The sequence below is a fragment of the Macaca fascicularis genome, chromosome 1, assembly GCF_037993035.2.
Source record: "Macaca fascicularis isolate 582-1 chromosome 1, T2T-MFA8v1.1".
In the NCBI taxonomy this organism is placed as follows: Eukaryota; Metazoa; Chordata; class Mammalia; order Primates; family Cercopithecidae; genus Macaca; species Macaca fascicularis.
This window is the reverse complement of record NC_088375.1, coordinates 1610573-1629197: the sequence shown is the minus strand read 5'-3', so window position 1 is coordinate 1629197 and position 18625 is coordinate 1610573. Positions and strand designations below refer to the sequence as shown.

General features: G+C 41.5%; 1 protein-coding gene and 1 pseudogene across 1 annotated transcript in view; both read right to left on the bottom strand.

Annotated features, from left to right (window-relative positions):
• OR2B11 (olfactory receptor family 2 subfamily B member 11) overlaps positions 1-18625 on the bottom strand; it is a 68137-nt gene that overhangs the window by 6147 nt on the left and 43365 nt on the right. The gene's annotated exons all lie outside the window — the stretch shown is intronic.
• Positions 16503-18455, bottom strand: LOC107126559 (olfactory receptor 2C1-like; annotated as a pseudogene).

Sequence of the window (18625 nt, the reverse complement as noted above, 5' to 3'; positions counted from 1 at the left end):
CAGTTTCCCTTTTGCATGCACGACTTTGTTAAACACCCTGTAAACCTGAAAAATATTAAAGACCTCGTCTAATGGAAAAATTTTAAATGTGCTGTTATCATTTGGTAATCATTTCCAATATGTTAATTTTTTACTTTTTAGGGAGATTGCAATTTTTTTTTTTTAATTATACTTTAAGTTCTGGGATACATGTGCAGAACGTGCAGGTTTGTTACACAGGTATACACGTGCCATGGTAGTTTGCTGCATCATCAACCCGTCATCTACATTAGCTATTTCTCCTAATGCTCTCCCTCCCCTAGACCCCACCCCCCGACAGACCCCGGTGTGTGATGTTCCCCTCCCTGTGTCCATGTGTTCTCATTGATCAGCTCCCACTTATGAGTGAGAACATGAACATGTCTTACATATTATGTCATTCACAGCATAAATAATGCAATTAATTCACAAAAATGATTATTGATTTTGTTAGCAAATCTAAAAGCCTCATCCCTCAAATAGCTCCTTATTCCGGAGGGTACGTAGAGTCCTCAGCCTCATCAGTTATTCCTTCTAGTGCTGGGGAGGAGGGGAAGAGGAGGAGAAGGAGCTGGGGCCCAGCAGTGATGGCCTATGGGAGGGAGGATACGGCTGCACAGCCTTCAGCGCACGGCTCAGGCAGGGTCGGCCCCTCTGCACATGCCTCCCCCCTACCACCGCCACACTTCTTCGCCTTTTTATGTAGTCTGACTTTTTCAGATTTTTCAATTTGAAGCTTGCTTTCTCGGGGACTGATACTATTCAGCTTTGAGTTCTCTTTTTCTCTCTTTCCATGGCCCTGCTCAGCTCAATACTGGCCTTGTGACTGCAATTCAGCATCCTCAAAAATAGGAGGAAGCAGAGGAAGGGGCTCAGGGTCCCCATACACTGTGTGCAACGTCCGCTGTTCCGATGAGTGTCAGAGAGCATGCCTACCTACAGGCAGAGCATCCTGTTCTGCTCCCGGCTCCCTTTTCTAGATAAAACAACCCAACACAATTTTACACTTGCTGCTGAATGCGTGGTCATTGTTCATCGACTCATCCATCCTCCACCTCATGTGCCCGTGGTCTCCAGCATAGACCAGTGTTAATACTGCCGCAGCCTGCACCTCCGCTGCACTGTACAGATTTTAGCTTGACTAGAGCTGAGGATGAATCATTTACCTCCAGGGTGCCTGGCTCCTACAGAAGACTTGGTTTAGGACTGAAGGCTATATTGCAGCCTGTACTGGCCTTAGTTGCAGGGGATATTTAAGGATGGACTTACTAGAAATGCTCTTCATATTCCAGGAAGACACAGCTCATTTTCTCTGATGGGCCACTGTGGCCTTGCCATTTACTGGAACCCCGCCCTCTGAGCAAGTCTGAGAGATTATTCTCAGTCTAGAAGGAGTCTGCTGTCCGTTGCAACAGCCTTGCTGGGGAGACTCAGGCTTTTCTGGACTCTCCCTTGGCAGTGTGTGAGGTCCGTGGATCTGCCCTAACCTTGGTCCCCCAGAGTGTCTATAGATACCTTGACATGCTGGAGGTTACTTCCGAGGATAAAGCTTTCAGGCAATACACCGTGCCCCTGTCACGTTCCCTGTTCATTTCAAAATTATCCCTCAGGTTTAACTTGATCTAATCCTCTTCACTGTTTTCTATAAGGGCCCTGCTCGTTCTCCCCAGACTTGCTCTCCTCTGACTGTGAAATTATCCTTAACCCTGATGTTTTATTTAATTAGTGTCTAAGGAGTTAGCTGATAATTGAGGTGGTATGAGAGCTTGGAGTTCTTGCAATTAATGGCAAATCCCAGAAGACCAGAAAACCAGAGAAAATGGATCAATAATGGGGAATGAGAACTCTGTGTGTGTGTGTGTGTGTGTGTGTGTGTGTGTGTGTGTGTTGAACTCTTTCGGGTTGGTGCATGGTGGGGCGATTACTGTAACATCAGAGTGGAGTAGTAACTAGAGTGTGTGATTCAGTTAAAGCATGAGACCTGAACTGGCTTCAGCACCAGGCTCCGTCCTCATGCTGTGTGTCTTTGAGCAGGTTACCTAAACTATCTGTGCCTCACTTATGTCATCTAAAAAATACAAGAAACATTAGTATTGTTTTGCACAGTCTGTTACAAGGGTGGAATGAATTGGTACTGGTAAAGCACTCAGAACAATGAGTGGCACAGAGTAATACATGTTGAGGGGTTTTTGTTGTTCTTGTTGATATATTGTCTCAGCACCCTGTTCTATTTTTCACATGGTGGGGATATAAAAGTCATAAGAGAGCCCGCAAGAAGTAGTGCAAATTTTATTTTATTTATTTTTTTATTTTCTTATTTGTATAAATTTAAGGGCTACTGGTGCAATTTTGTTACACGGATATATTATGCAGTGGTGAAATCTGGGCATTTAGTGTAACTATCACCCAAATAATGTACGTTTTACCCCACGTAATTTCTCCTCCCCCACCCCCTGACACCCTCCTACCCTCCGTGGTCTCCAGGGTCTCTTACTCCATCCTATGCATCCCTGTGGACACATCATTTCGCTCCCACTTGTAACTGAGAACATGTGGTATTTGACTTTCTGTTTCTCCGTGGTTTGGCTTAAGATAGTGGCCTCCAGTTCCATCCACATTGCAGCAAAGACATGACTTCATTTTTTTATGGCTGAATAGAATTCTTATAGTGCAAATTTTAATTCATGCGCAATAATTCATGTGATTAAATGCTGCTACAAGAACCACTGTGAATAGCAGCACCTTGGTGCAGTTACTCTCCCTCTCTAGGTTTTGACTTGATCATCTTTTCTCTCTAGCTTTAGATGTCTAAGCGGACATGCTTAGGGTGAGTCATGGCCATGAGTTAGGGCTCTATTTTTACCTTCTGGGGATGGAGGGAGGAGAGAGAATATGTATCAGAGGAAGATAGTGCGACTGTGCTTTGGCGATGAAGTGGGAGCTGTCCCTAATTCTAAGCATGCTCTGTTGTACTCTCTCCCACGGAGAGCCAGATGAGGCACCAGGGACATCTTAGACACTGTATTTTTTTCTTTTTTTTTTGAGACAGAGTTTCGCTCTTGTCCCCCAGGCTGGAGTACAGTGGTGCAATCTCGGCTCACTGCAACCTCCACCTCCCAGGTTCAAGTGATTCTCCTGCCTCAGCCTCCCGAGTCTATGGGATTACAGGTGCCCGCCACCACTCCCGGCTAATTTTTTGTGTTTTTAGTAGAGACAGGGTTTCACCATGTTGGCCAGGCTGGTCTTGAACTCATGGCCTCAGGTGATCTGCCTGCCTTGGCCTCCCAAAGTGCTGGGATTACAGGCGTGAGCCACCATGCCCGGCCTTAAACACTGTCTTGTTATCCAGCTGGGATAATTTCCAGAGGTGGAGAGGCTTACATATCTGTGCAGTTGGGGGAAGAAGGGTGGAATAGGCAGTTTTGTGCTGAGAAAACAAGATGCAATTGTAGTTGGAAACTCTCATGACTGAGACTGGCACAGGGTCCCACTGGAATTGTGCTAATTGTCATCTTGATCATCTTTCTTCAAATATCTGTTCTCCCACTCTTATTGTTGGCACCCCCTTTTACTCCATGCAGCAAGGTACTCTGTGATGTGATTATATTTTCCAGGCTTTCTAACAGATAGGGGAAGCTAATGAGATAAAATTACTGGGAAAGCTTGGAAAAATATTAGCCAATCCTCCTTTCTCTATTTTTGTGCATGGAATGTAGTCTTGATGGCTAGAGCCCTAGCAGCCATATTTGATCTTAAAGCAATCTTAAAGAAGAAAGGCACATACTAAGAACAGTGGAACAGGCCAGCCACAGTGGCTCACACCTGTAATCCCAGCACTTTGGGAGGCTGAGGCGAGCGGATCACCTAAGGTTGGGAGTTTGAGACCGGCCTCACCAACATGAAGAAACCCCGTCTCTACTAAAAATACAAAAAATTAGCCAGGCGTGGTGGTGCATGCCTGTAACCCCAGCTACTCAGGAGCCTGAGGCAGGAGAATCGCTTGAACCTGGGAGGTGGAGGTAGCAGTGAGCTGAAATTATGCCATTGCACTCCAGCCTGGGCAACAAGAGCGAAACTCCATCTCAAAAAAGGAAGAAAGGAAGAAAGGAAGAAAGAAAGAAAGAAAGAAAGAAAGAAAGAAAGAAAGAAAGAAAGGAAGAAAGGAACATTGAGAAGGAGCCAGTGTACTTGATATTTGATGGTCACATAGGTGCCGTGAACTGTTGGCTTCCAGTTTCTTTGACATAAAAGTAATAAGCTTTCATCTTATTCACAGCACTGATCTGGGTTTTATGTCTTAGGAAACTAAACTCAATTCTGGCAGTGATTTCAGGAAGATTTTCCGAGATTTCTTTTGTAATATTATTGTTATAAGATATAATAAAGCACAGATATTAGTAATTCCAACCTCTAGAAGAATGTGATCTAACGCAGTCTGTGTTGATATCAATGTCACGGATTAACAACTGAAAAACAAATGGATACATTTAATGATCAAATAGATGATGACAAATACTTAATGCAACTGCAGTCAGAAGAGATTGAAGATGAAGGCAGCCAGGAGTCAAAAACTGTTTTATAATTCCAGGCATTCTAGAATGAGAAAAGAGAAGAGTTGCTCTGCTTGGTGTGAACTGCAGGGTTCCGTGTGGAGAGGGCAGGCGTGATATGGATTGCCTGTATTTCTAGAATTGCATGTTATTTCAGCTGTGGTTAGGATTTGAGTACAGAAAAGAAAGAATCATACTAATATCCACAAGGAATATATTTAGGCTGATATTTATTTAACATGAGTCCAATAGATGGAAGTGGTGAAAAATGGGCGTTTGCAGCCAAATGAACTGGATTCAAATCCCGGGCCTCATGTGTTAAGCTTGGGACCTTAAATGAGTTGCATTAAGTCTTCTGAGGCTCAGTTTCCTTTACTGGTACAATAGCAATAATAATTTCTGACCACTGCATTGATAAAAGAATAATGAAATAACATATGCAAATATATTAGTACAGTTCCTGGTATAAGTGGCAGTCCACACTTTCCTTCTTGCTTTCTTTCCTTCCATTCACCCATCGACAAATATTTAAGACATTCTTTTTTTGTTTTTGAAATGGAGTCTTGCTCTGTTTCCCAGGCTGGAGTGCAGTGGCGTGATCTCGGCTTACTACAACCTCTGCCTCCCAGGTTCAAACGATTCTCCTGCCTCAGCCTCCCAAGTAGCTAGGATTACAGGCGCCCGCCACCATGCCTGGCTAATTTCTGTATTTTTAGTAGAGATGGGGTTTCACCATGTTGGTCAGGTTGGACTTGAACCCCTGACCTCATGATCCGCCCTCCTTAGCCTCCCAAAGTGCTTACACGTGTGAGCCACCGTGTCCGGCCAAGAAATTCTTATGATGTGCCATGTGCTGTGACTAACGGTGAGATGTAGTGTAAATGGAATTATTTGTGCCCTTAAGGAAACTTTGGAGTGATAGGAGTGTTTTACTAATTGTTTGGAATGGTAGTTGCATGACTGCTTACACTTAGCAAAACTCATCAAACTGAGTATTAAAATGAATAAATTTTGTTATATGCAAATTATATCTGAATAAAGCGATAAGAAAGTATTTGGGCCCATGTGGAGCTACCAGAATGGTGTAGAAAAAGAGACATTAAGCAAATCGTCGCATAACTATGAAGTATAGCTGTGAGAAAGATTAAGAAGGAAAAGGACGGACAACAAAGAATGCCTCAGAAAGGACCTATTCCTGGCTGGGAGAGGTGGAGGGCCAAGAACAGTTCCTTCTGGATGGGACATTCAACCTGATCATCATTATCGTCATCAAGTTTAATGACTTCTGAGATGTGCACTGGTGAATACTAATCAGGATGAAACACAGTCACACCTCTGAGCTGTATCCGTGCTAAACCCATGAGGATGTTAGAACTGACCCACCTGCAGTAACAGAGTTTTCTTGCCTTGCAGTATCCTCAGACTGCTCTGATAGACAGCAATGTCCATAGCATCCATGCCACGTAATTTACTGATTGATATAATAATGTCTTCACTAGATTTATGGGCAAGACCTTTGTTCAGAAATAAATAAAGAAGATCAGACCAGAATTAAGTATCACCTATGATTTTTGCCTCTTTGGCATCTAATCAATTGAAATGAAAAATAACCCAGGCATCTTTCTAAGATCCCACAGTTTGATTTTTGATTTAATAAAAATCACATAAGTAACAAAGTCATCGATGTTGTAACTAGTTTCAGGCTATGTAATGGCAGTCACTCTGGGTGCAAATCAGTGGCTATGACTTCATTTCTGCAAGGTATTGTAGATACAAACGTGTGGTTAGCTACAAATGAAAGGAAAATGAAGGACTGCTTCAGCAGGAAAGCATTGCAAAATTAGATTTCATGTATAAGGACTACATTTTCAGATTAACCAGACAGGAAAAACCATGTTGGAAAAAAATGAAGTCTTATAATGTAAGATCTGGGAATTAAGAAATATTAAGTAAAGTAAGATTTAAAAAACAATATTTAAAGTAAGATTTAAAAAACAATATTTTTTTAAACAGGAAAAGAAAATGAGAATAGGAGGAATGGTAAAGGAGGAAATAGAAAGATTAAATAGTACCCTTTGTGAGAGACGTAGTGTGACAGATAACTTACCACAACAAATTTTAATTTGTATTTGTGAAACATTATACTTTAAAAAGCATTTCAGGTCATGTGAGAGTACGGCTCTGAATTATAAACTTCAGTAACTCTTCCTATTTGCTGACAGATTATAACTAGTGAGATTTTTCCAAAATAATTAATTTATAATTACCTCCAAATAGTTTCTATAATTATTAAATAAATCTGACAGAGTCCAGGGCTAATACACGATGTAGAAAGACAGTAAAATGCTTTATGTGAGTCTAGAAGAAAATGCAAATAATAGTCTTCTTACTAGCGTTAGGATGCATTATCACTGTACCACAGTTTGTCACTTTTCATACTTAAAAATGAGTTAAATAAGGTATTAAGTTAAAATTAAAAATTCTAGTTCGACAAATGGGTGGGAAGAGCTTTACATGAAAAGCTTTATTCTTTTTTTAAAAAATAAATTTTGTTGTGCATGCTTAAGGCATACCACATGATATTATGGGATGCATATAGAGGTAGTAAAATGGTTACTATGGTGAAACAATTACCATAGCCATCACCTCATAGCTATCTGTGCCAGCTGATGGCAAGAGGAGAAAAGCAACTGTAATCTACTCAGCAAAAATTCTGAGTCTAATATGCTTTATTAACTCTGGTCCTTAAGTTATGCTGTACATTAGATCTTCCAACTTGTCCATTCTGCATATCTGCTACTTTGTATCCTTTCATCTACCTTTCTCCATTGCCTGAACCCCAACCACTGTTTTATTCTCTCAATCTGTATATTTGACCTTTTTTTCAGATTCCATATATAAGTGAGATCATGCAATATTTTTCTTTTTCTGTCTGGCTTATTTCACTTAGCATAATATCCTCCAGGTCTATTCAAATTATGGGTAAATGGCAGCATTTCCTTCTTTTTTTTTTTTTTGGAGGGTGGTGAATACAGAGGATTTTATTGTTGATGAAAGTGGCTTTCAGTGGGAAGGGGAGCTAGAAAGGGTATGGAGAGGGAAAGTGGTCATCCCCTGGACTCTGGGTGTCCCCGGCCAGGCTCTTCTCTGAAGTCCCACTGTCAAGCCATCCCTCTGAAGTCAAGCTGCTTCTCTGACATCTGGCTGCTTCTTCTCTTCTCTTCTCTTCTTTTCTGCCGTTCCTCTGCCAGTGGAGCCTGGGGTTTTTATGGGTACAGAATGGGCGGGCCAGGGGGCTTTGAGAAAAGGCAACATTTGAGCAGAAAAATGGGGATGTTATCACTTTGGGCCATGGTTCTAGGCTTGAGGGTGGGGCTTCACCAGGGGCCCCACCCTTTTCTGCCTAGAATTTCTCTGCCTCCTGTCCCTATCAAAACCATAGTGTAAGGGAGCATATCAGTGGTTAATCTGAAGCCAGAAGTGTGGAGAGAGGCATTTCCTTCTTTTTAAGGCAGTGAGATGCTTATGTCTATCTAGCTGTCTAGCTGGCCAGCTCACAGTCTGTCTATTCCTTCATTGACAGATGCTTAGGTTGTCTTCATTCCTTGGCTATTGTGAATAATGCTGCAATGAACATGGGAGAGCAGAAGTCTTTATGAGGTGGTTACTTAATTTTCTTTAGGTATACACCCACACGAGGAATTGCTGGATCATACAGGAGTTTTGTTTTTAACTTCTTTAGGAATCTCCAAACTGTGGTCCATAATGGCTGCACCAATCCACATTCCCAACCACAGTGTACGAGCTCCCCCTTTCCACATTCTCATCAACACTTCTTATCTCTTGCCTTTTTGATGATAGCAATCCTAACAGATGTGAAGTATTATCTCACAGTAGTTTTGATTTGCATTTCCCTGATGACTAGTGACATTGGGCACCTTTTCATATACCTATTGGTCATTTATATGTCTTCTTTGGTAAAGTATCTATTCAGGTCTTTTACCCATTTTTCATTGAGTTATATATTCTCTTAGTTTTGAGTTGTAAGAGTTCTTTATAAATGTTGGGTGTTTACCCCTTATCAGATATTTTTTTCCAATCCATAGGTTACTTTTTCATTTTGTTAATTGTATCCTTTGCTATGCAGAATCTTTGTCGTTTGAAGCTCTATTACTATTATACTTTGTTCTATGGTGTTTATGAACTAGGGCTTTGCAGAAATGGAAGAAGTGGTAAACCGGTGAAAAATGCTGTCCAAGCGTCAAAAGTCCTTTGAGCAAAATCAGGGGCTCTCCAGATTTCTAGACTTGCCTTTCTCTCTCTTTGCTCAAGAACTGTTTCTCTGGAACACTCTGTCCTCCTCAGCCCTGAAAACAAATATATACTAGTGTTCTTCAATACAGTTCTCCATGCTTATAGAATTATATACATATGTGCAAATAAAATATGTGTTCCTTTATATGACAAATTATATCATATAATATAAACGTAAATTATATGCATAAAAGTTTAACTTTTCTCTATTTCTCATCTCTCTACAGTATTTACTTTAGAGTTGTCATTCAGACTTTAGAAAGACATCACAGGAATGCATATTTAACAGTTATTTAATAAAAAAGAAATTCAGTGGATTTTCAGATAAAAAGTAAATTTTATAATTAAATTATATGTTACAAATCAAGGGCCAATAGCAGCTGTGAATGCATATTACCTGTTTCACAAAAGAGTTATTTCTTGTGCTGAAAAGCTGGTCAAAGGTGAACATACTAATACGTAAGTTTGGACCTTATTATTAATTATTTGCCAATTAAGAATGAGATTTACAAACGCCTTTTGTTGAGAAAGAGATTTCTTCCAGGATCCTCAGTACCAGGGTTTATTGAAAAGTACTCTGTTGCACAGCAAGGTGTCTATAGTTAAGAATAATATATTGTATATTTCTGATCGGGTGTGGTGGCTCACACCTGTAATCCCAGCACTTTGGGAGGCTGAGGCAGGTGGATTGCTGGAGCTCAGGAGTTCGATACCAGCCTGGGCAACATGGTGAGACCTGCCCTACAACTCCCATCTCTATTTAAGAGAGAGAGTAAGAACAGTAATATATTGCATATTTCAAAAAAAAAAAAGCTAAAAGAGGGGATTTTAAATGTTCTCATCTCAAGAAATAATAAATCTTTGAGGTGATGGATAGGCTAACTGAATCACTCCACAATATATACACATATATTGAAATATTGCATTGTAATTCATAAATATGTACAGTTATTATTTGTCAATTAAAAATAAAATAGAACTTAAAAAGTTACAGTATTTAGCTTAAAAAATAAGTGATATAAATTATATGCTACATTGTGTATTAAATTAATCATAAATATTATATTATATATAATGTATATTATATTATGCATTATATTATATATTATATGGCATATGTTAGTCAGCATGCAAAGAAATGGGTAATATCATGTAGTTTTCATGTACTTTGCTTTATTACTGTGGGAAATGGAGGGAAATCCCTTTACGTGGGCTGGGTAAGATCATACTCATCTTTTTTTTTTTTTTTTTTGGAGTCTTGCTCAGTCGCCCAGGCTGGAGAGCAGTGGCCTGATCTGGGCTCACTGCAAGCTCCGCCCCCCAGGTTCAGGCAATTCTTCTGCCTCAGCCTCCCGAGTAGTTGGGATTACAGGCCCCGCCACCATGCTCAGCTAATTTTTGTATTTTTAGTAGAGACAGGGTTTCGTCATGTTGGTCAGGCTGGTCTTGAACCCCTGACCTCAGGTGATCCACCCACCTAGGCCTCCCAAAGTGCTAGGATTACAGGTGTGAGCCACCACGCCCGGGCCGTACTCATCTTTTATAGTGGCAGGATCCTTTCCTCCCCAAGCTATGCAGTGGTGAAATCCTAGTGAATTTTCTTGACATGGCAGTGATTTCAGTGTGAAATGAGCTGCCATTTCATATCTTCATGGTGTTGCTGGTTTTACTCAGGGCTCTTTGGTTACTCTGCAATTCCAATTATCTGATTCTGTTGAAATCCTGTGTGTTGCTGCCTCTGCCGCCCCTTCTTCCTCATTCTGCCCTGGGGAATATGTCAGATATTCAAGGCACACAGTACTGGCAAGACTCGCTTACTAAAAACCCATTTCCACCCCCACTCAAGTTTTAAGATCAGAAACGAGGTGGCTACTATCCTCTGTTATCTTTCATTCTAAAGTAAAATAATTTCTGAAATTCCCAAATGCTGCAGGAGAAGTATTACAAGGAAACCGAAATCACGTTTGAGAGATACTGTAGACGATTTGCTTCAACTTTCACGGGTTACTTCTTCCCCCCTCCCTCTTCACAATCACTTTTCTTCCACTTCACAGTAAAAAAGTGTTCCTTTAACCCTTCCTGAAGACGACTAAGAAGCACTGCTCTATGGCCCAAAATCCTCATTAAAGGGATACTTAAAAAAAAAAAAAAGTATCATTTATGGCAGAGAGAAAGCACTGCGAGAGCTTAGGTAGGAACTGCTGGAGGCAGCATCACCTGACGCCCACCAGGGGGCGAGCACGCTGCGGCGCCGGGGCCCCTCATTCATCCCGGGTATTGGTTTCCTTTTTCCTCCTTCTCATCTCTCTGTTAATACCTATCCTAGAGTTAGAATGCAGGCTTGAAAAAAAGTCACGGGGATGCATTTGTTTATTTGTATAAATTACTAGGGATGTAAGTGCACCTTTGAGACGTGGCTAGACTGCTCGTGGTGAATGAGGGCGCTTAGGTAATCATCACCTGAAGAGTATGCACCACACTCGGCAATTTCCCATCCCTCACCCCTCCCACTCTTACACCCTTCCGAGGCTCCAGTGCCTATTATTCCACACTCTGTGTCCATGTGTACACAGGCTTTGGCTCCCACATGGAAGTGTTTAACACGCTTATTTAATTAAGAGTCGACAGAGGCCTTTTCAGGTGAAAAGTCTGGTTGGCCTGACTGGTTTGAAAATGAGGACTGGGTTTGCTAACGAGGATAAAGGGGAGGAATTTTCCAAAAATGAAATATACCTTTTAAATGCTCTTTCCTCTCTTGGAATATTCTCCCCACTTCCTCTCTCATCCAGGACATTTCACTGCATTCTATAAGGCTCAGCTCAGTGTTATCTGCTCACACCAGTGTGAGACTAAGAATCAGTGAGTGAAAGAATCTGCCTTATAGTCCCATTCTGCTTATTCCATTGTGTGCACCATTAGACTTTGGGGACTCGAAGAAACTGAGAGCTTCACTGGGCTCTCCAAAGCTGGGAACCACGTTTTCTCTGTAAGGAGACCTGTCTTTACTCCCATCACTCTGTTGAAGTCCTAGTGTCTTTTGTGCATAATTGGTTTAGGGATCACAGTACTTGCAACAGGAAATTCTAGAGTAATTCTTTCAACCACCTTTTGTTAAACCTTTGGCTTTGTGGTAGATTATAAGACTGGGGTCAGTGGTGATAGAACTGACCAAAATTAACTAATTAATGATGTTGGATTGCTGTAGAATGACTGTATTAATTTCATGTGGGAGCATTCTAAGAACTCCAAGTGTGTGGAAGTGAAGCTGCAAGTTTCCATAAGGAAGGTATTTCTGTAAAGATTGTAGAAACCTAAAATAACCTAATTTCTTTTAAACACATATGTATACACACATGCCAAATTGCAGGGCATTGCAGAGCACCTTAGTATCTGTTGTTTTTTATTTTTTAAACTTAGAGACAGGGTCTCATTTTGTTACCCAGGCTGGAGTGAGATGGCGTGATCATAGCTCAGTGCAGCCTTAAATTCCTGAGCTCAAGAGATTCTCCAACCTCTGCCTCCCAAGCAGCTGGGACTACAGGCACACAGTACGATGTCCAGCTAACCTGTTGGTTATTTATACCCTGGGTGATCTGTTGCACAGGTGCACCTGTTCTCTCACTTATTTCTCGTGGCTTCACAATGTACTGCTCAATTCCCAGAGGTTTATTTTAAGCCTTCATGTATTACCTCTTGAGACTCCCTTTCATTCCCAGTGGTTTTGAATTGCCTCTGTGGATGGGAAGCCAAATGCCCTCATCTCAGAATATAGCAGGCTGCAAGTTCCAACCACAGGGAAATGAGGTGTCTTCAGTCCATGTGTAGGGAGTGTCTTAGTTTGCTTGGGCTGTCTTAAAATAAATACTGCACACTGAGTGGCTCAGACACCAGACATTTATTCTCTACAGTTCCAGAGTCCGGGAAATCCAAAATCAAGGTCCTGGAAGATTCAGTTTCTGGTGAGGCTCCTTACAGATGACTGCTTTCTTGCCTCTGTGTGTGTGTGTGTGTGTGTGCACGCGCGTGTATATGAGAGACAGAGAGAGAGACACACACACACAGAGAGAGAGAGAGAGAGAGAGAGAGAGAGAGAGAGAGAGAGAGATCATCTTTCGCATTTCTCTTCTTGTAAAGGCCCTAATCCCATCATGAGGACTTCACTTTCGTGACCTAATTACCTCCTAAGAGTCCCACCTCCAAATGCCATCACATTGGGGGTCAAGGCTTCAACATATGAATTCTGGGAGAAGCTAAATATTAAATTCATAGCAGGAAGCCACAGCAAGTCTCTCCATCATATTGGAGATAAATGAAGACACACTCTGAGAATCATTTGAGAAAAGTCACTCAATGGCTGAGATGAGTCATGAGGATATATGATCTACTTTCATTACTATTTATAAACATGCTTCTGTTATCAAGCCAAGCAAAGTGTCCTTCTTTGTACCTAGAATGTAACCAAGGAAAGCTAGAAAATGAACCATCAGCTTTTTTTTTTTGTTTTTTTTTGTTTTTTTTTTACAATGGCAGAATAGCAAACAATGGAATGGATCTAAGGAGTCCAAAGGCAGAGTTTTATCATCCAGGGAAGGGAAGCCCTGCACTCTTATCACATAACAGAAACATTCTCACAGTGGAGATGGATGTAGCTGGATGAATAAAGCTCTCACAGTTGGTGAGACACATCAAGCCACTGCTGCTTTTGGTTTTTGATTCCTTGTGGACCACAGACGTTTGGCATTTCGGGGAGATTTGGTAGGGTAGAGAATGCATTGGCTTGCTGACGGAAGGACCACACTTTTATCTTCTATCACCTTTTCCAATCACTTCTCTTCTATAAAGCTGCTTTCTTGTGGGTTTTTATAAAGTGTTGCACAGACTCTGAGCATATGCATTAGTGGTTTATACTCAAGATGGAAGTGCATTCCTAACAATCTTCTGCCCCAGTCTGAGCGGCCGGTTGGCTCTACTCTTTGATATCTCCCTTTGTAAATCAATGCTCACTGGTTCAAAACATCTTTTCTCAGAAGTAAACCTCTCTTCTTGTCAGAGATCTCGCTAGTGTACCCTCTGGCACTCTATTGTTCAATTTCTCATGAAGGATCCTGGGCCCTTAATGTTTTCTCTCTCTTTTGGAAAACAAGTTAGTGTTAATAATCTGACAATAAAATTGTTTACAGCAAGATTTTTCTGAACCCTTTCCACACAGAAAAATTCAAAAGTTACAACAAGTAGAACATGTCAAATGTTCAAACTTTCTGAGAAAAAAGTATACTTGCTTTCTCTTTGAAGTTATAACGATAAGAGAGGAACCTGCCCATCAAATTTAGTCCAAATGAACTATGGAGCTCTGATCTGATACCACCCGACTGTCTTCTCTGCCTTAGGAAATGTTAGCGAGGGATCAGATGTTCAGAACCATGCCCACTTTGAAGCAGATGCCTCATTATGAGCAAAGCATTTGTCTTCATCTCAACAATGTTGGGCTGGGAAGTCAATTTCTGTTTAGATACATGGAAAAAGGAAGGCATTTCATTGAGCTGGGCATCATGGTGCCCACTTGTGGTCTCAACTACTTGGGAAACTGAGGCAAGGAGCCTGAAGCAGGAGGATGACTTGAGGCCAGGAGTTCAAGACCAGCTGGGCAACATGGTGAGATCCTGCCTGTGCAAAATAAAAAAGTTAGCCAGGTGTGGTAGCATGCACCTGTAGTCCCAGCTACTTGAGAACCTGAGGTGGGAGGATTGCTTGAACCCTGGAGGTCAAGGCTGCAGTGAACCATGATCCTGCCACTGCACTCCAGTCTGGGTGCCAGAGTGAGATCTTGTCTCAAAACAAACAAACAATAAAAAACAAACAAACAAACAAATACAAAATGCACACACACAAAATAAAAACCAAAAAGGCAAGTCATAGACTCTAAAGGATAACCAGCTTTAAACTTAAATTAAATTAAATTTTTTGAGCCCAGGAGGAGTTCAAGGATGCAGTAAGCTATGATTGTGCTATTGTACTCCAGCCTGGGTTACAGAGCCAAATCCTTTCTCTTAAAAAACAAACAAATAAAAAAGAGCAAAAGGGGGGCATTTCATAAAGGAGAGGCTTGGACCTAGTTTTTGATCGTATCTACTTTTAAATAATATTACGAGTAGGGAATAAATGGATAGTATATATTTTTTTTGCTGTAAGTTTCTGGTTAAATTCCCCTCTATTTGTTATGAGAGATCAAAAGCAGTTATCTTCCAGCCCAGGCACAGTGGCTCATGACTGTAATACCAGTATTTTGGGAGGCCAAGCTGGGAAGATTGCCTGAGTTTGAGACCAGCCTGGGCAATACAGGAGGACCCTGTCTCTATAAAAAAGAATTTAGGCCGGGCTCAGTGGCTCACGCCTGTAATCCCAGCACTCTGGGAGGCTGACGTGGGTGGATCACCTGAGGTCAGGAGTTCAGGACCATTCTGACCAACATGGCAAAACCCCGTCTCTACTAAAAATACAAAAATTAGCCAGGTTTGGTGGTAGGTGCCTGTAATCCCAACTACTCGGGAGGCTGAGGCAGGAAAATCACTTGAACCCAGGAGGCAGAGGTTGTAGTGAGCCGAGATGGTGCCATTGCACTCCAACCTGGGCGACAGAGCGAGACCCCATGTCAAAAAAAAAAAAAAAAAAAAAAAAAAGATTTAAAAAATACATACTTTAAAAAGTAGGCATCATTCAGAAAAGGGAGTCTCCTATGGCTTTGGCAAGTGGCGAAAACAAATTCGACAAGGACATTATGTGCTTCTGGAGTCCAAATAAATTGGGATCCTCTTTGTACTCTATTAATCCTTAGTTTAAATCTCTGTTCAATCACTGTTCCATGTCTTATGTCTTAGGCATTTAGAGCTTACTATTTAGTGATCAGTATACAATGGAAGAAGGCTGTCTAATCTCTAGAAGCATACAATGAAACAGAGAAATTAGACGAAGGCAGATGATGGCTCATAAATATATAAAATAAGATATATTGAATCAAATTTGTCATAAATTAGTTGAAAGAAGTAAATCTGTTATGGTGAGGCTGAAATTATTATCTCATAAATGAATGAGATGGATTGTGAGGACATGGATGAAGTAAGAATGGAATAAATTGTAGGGTGACAAGGTGTTGGAGGAAGGAGGGAGGGCATGAGTTGCTTGGAAACAGGAGAGGTTAGAATGAGTAGTTGAGTAGGACACATATCAATCCAATAAGTCTTATTTAGAAATCTTCTTGGGACCTATTCAAGTGTTCTAGCAAATTTACTTGAGAGCATCTGGTAAAAGGGAGAAGTTACAGGAAGAGATTTGAAAAGATGGTGTTGTTCACCTTCGCATAGATGGATGGACCATGCTGCCCATTGTGTCCACTGAAAAGGAAGACATTTGGGAAGGGTCAAGAGAAGCACAATGGCTCTATTTGGGATTTCAGAAGATAGCACTTTCTAGTCAAAAGAGCTTCTGCAGACATTAGGGTAGCTCATGTTGAGAGATGGGAACTCTTTCCTTGGAGCTTGTGGACACTCATTTGGAAAGCCGACATGCTATTATTAATGGATGCATGCAGGCAGAGATTATCTGGCTTTTCAAGACCACCCTACCCTAGGATAGTAGGATCCTACTCCATGCCCTCTTCACTTTCTTATTTCTCAGGGTGTAGATGAATGGTTTGAGCAGTGGAGTGACAACAGAGTAGAAAAAAGACATGAACTTGGCTTGAGTATTATTGGCAGAGTGCTGGACATACATGTAGATTGCTGACCCAAAGTACATGATGACGACCACCAAGTGGGAACTGCAGGTGCTGAGAGCCTTGTGCCTTCCTTTGGCTGAAGATAACTTCAGTACAGCCCTCACAATGAAGGTGTAAGAGATGAGCACAAGCAGGGGTGCCACCAGTGCAAAAGGGATAGCACCTACAGTCAGGGACAGGTCATTAGCAGTGGTGTCACCACAGGCCAGCTTGATCAGAACAGGCACCTCACAGAAGTGATCCAGGGTGTGGTGACCACAGCATTGAAGCTGGAAGGTGAGCATGGCTTGGATCAGGGAATTGGCCAGGCCACTGGAACAGGCTGCAGCTGCCAGCTGCACACACACCCAGGGACACATAATGAGTGTGTACCTGAGGTGCTGGCAGATAGTCACATGGCAATCAAAAGCCATTACTGTCAGCAGGGCACATTCAGTGCAACCTGTCCAGTGGAATAGGTAGGCCTGCGTGATGCAGCCCCAGGAAGCAATTGTCTTCCCTGGTCTCCAGAGGTTGGCCAGCAGCTGTGGTACAATGGTGAAGGTGACACAAAGGTTGAGCACACAGAGATTGTCCAGGAAGAAGTACATGAGGGTCTGGAGTCTGGGCTCCATGAGGGAGAGAAGGATGATGGAGCTGTTTCCCATCAAGGTGAGGATGAAGGAAACCAGGACCACTCCAAAGAGAGGAATCTCTAGCTATGGATGCTCCGAGAATCCCAACAAGACAAATGTGCTGGAAAAATCCACATTTTCTCCTTGCATGGTATCCACCTTACATACAGCTAGAGGGAAAGAGACAAGATTTTGAGGATAAATGTGATTTTTATTTTTTTATTTTCTTTTCAACTTTGATTTAATGTTCGGGGGTACATGTGCAGGGTATTCAGGCAGTAAATGTGTGCCAAAAATCCCACTTTCATATTTCAACCACTCCATAGGAACCTCCCCAAGTCTTCAGCTATGTTGGTGGGATAATCTGCATAATTGCTCTGGGAAGTTCTTAAAATATGAGGCAGATTCTGTATAGCACTTCCCTAACAGTTGACCTTAAAGTAGGGATGAAGGTGTAGTATTCTAGACATAGTGAGAAACGCAACAGAGCCCAGCCAACTCAACTACATATCTGTTTATATAAAGATTTCTCTCTCTTTTTCTCTGTCCCTCTTCCATCTTCCTCTTCCCCACCATTGTCTTCCAGTTCATTCATAAAGCTCACTAAAAGAAAGACATGCAGTCCTTTGCATTTAGCATGTCTCTTTCAGAAAATCGGTTATAGGAAACACTGCTTAATGTTTCCTTTCAGGCAAGTTAGATGGAAGATATTTGGATTCTCAGATAGACAGGTTAGAAATTGTGGGTGTTCTTATAGCTGCAAAATAGCACAAACTCTTTCTGTAGTGAACAGGCCATCCAATGGTAGTTTATTTTAGGCAATCCTCTCTCCTTATCTTTTTCCTCCCAGTTTTAATTATGGTAAAATATACATAACATAAAATGCACTGTCTCAACCATTTTGAAGTACGCGGTTCAGTGGTATTAAGTACATTCATATTGTTGGGCTACCATCACTGCCATTCATCTTTAGAATCCTCATCTTGTAAAACACAAACTATACATATTAACCAATAATTCTCTGTTCTCCCCTCCTCTGAGGCCCTGGCAATCACTATTTTACTTTCACCTATCCTCAGCTCTCCACCACTTAATTGTGAAAACAGCTCATTTCCCCTGACTCATTTACTGTGCTTGGGGAAATCACCTTTGTTCCACCCTCCAAAGAATGAAATTATCTCCCAACTAGGCCAGAGAGGCAGTTACTGTTGTGGTGTAGTTTTAAAATGCTGAGTACCACACTATCAAATACATTTCTGTTATTAGTGTGCTCATACTTCTCAACTCATTTTATGTTGCAAAATTTTACCAGGATGGGTCATGATGAGGAGTTGTCACATAATAACTCATAACAACTG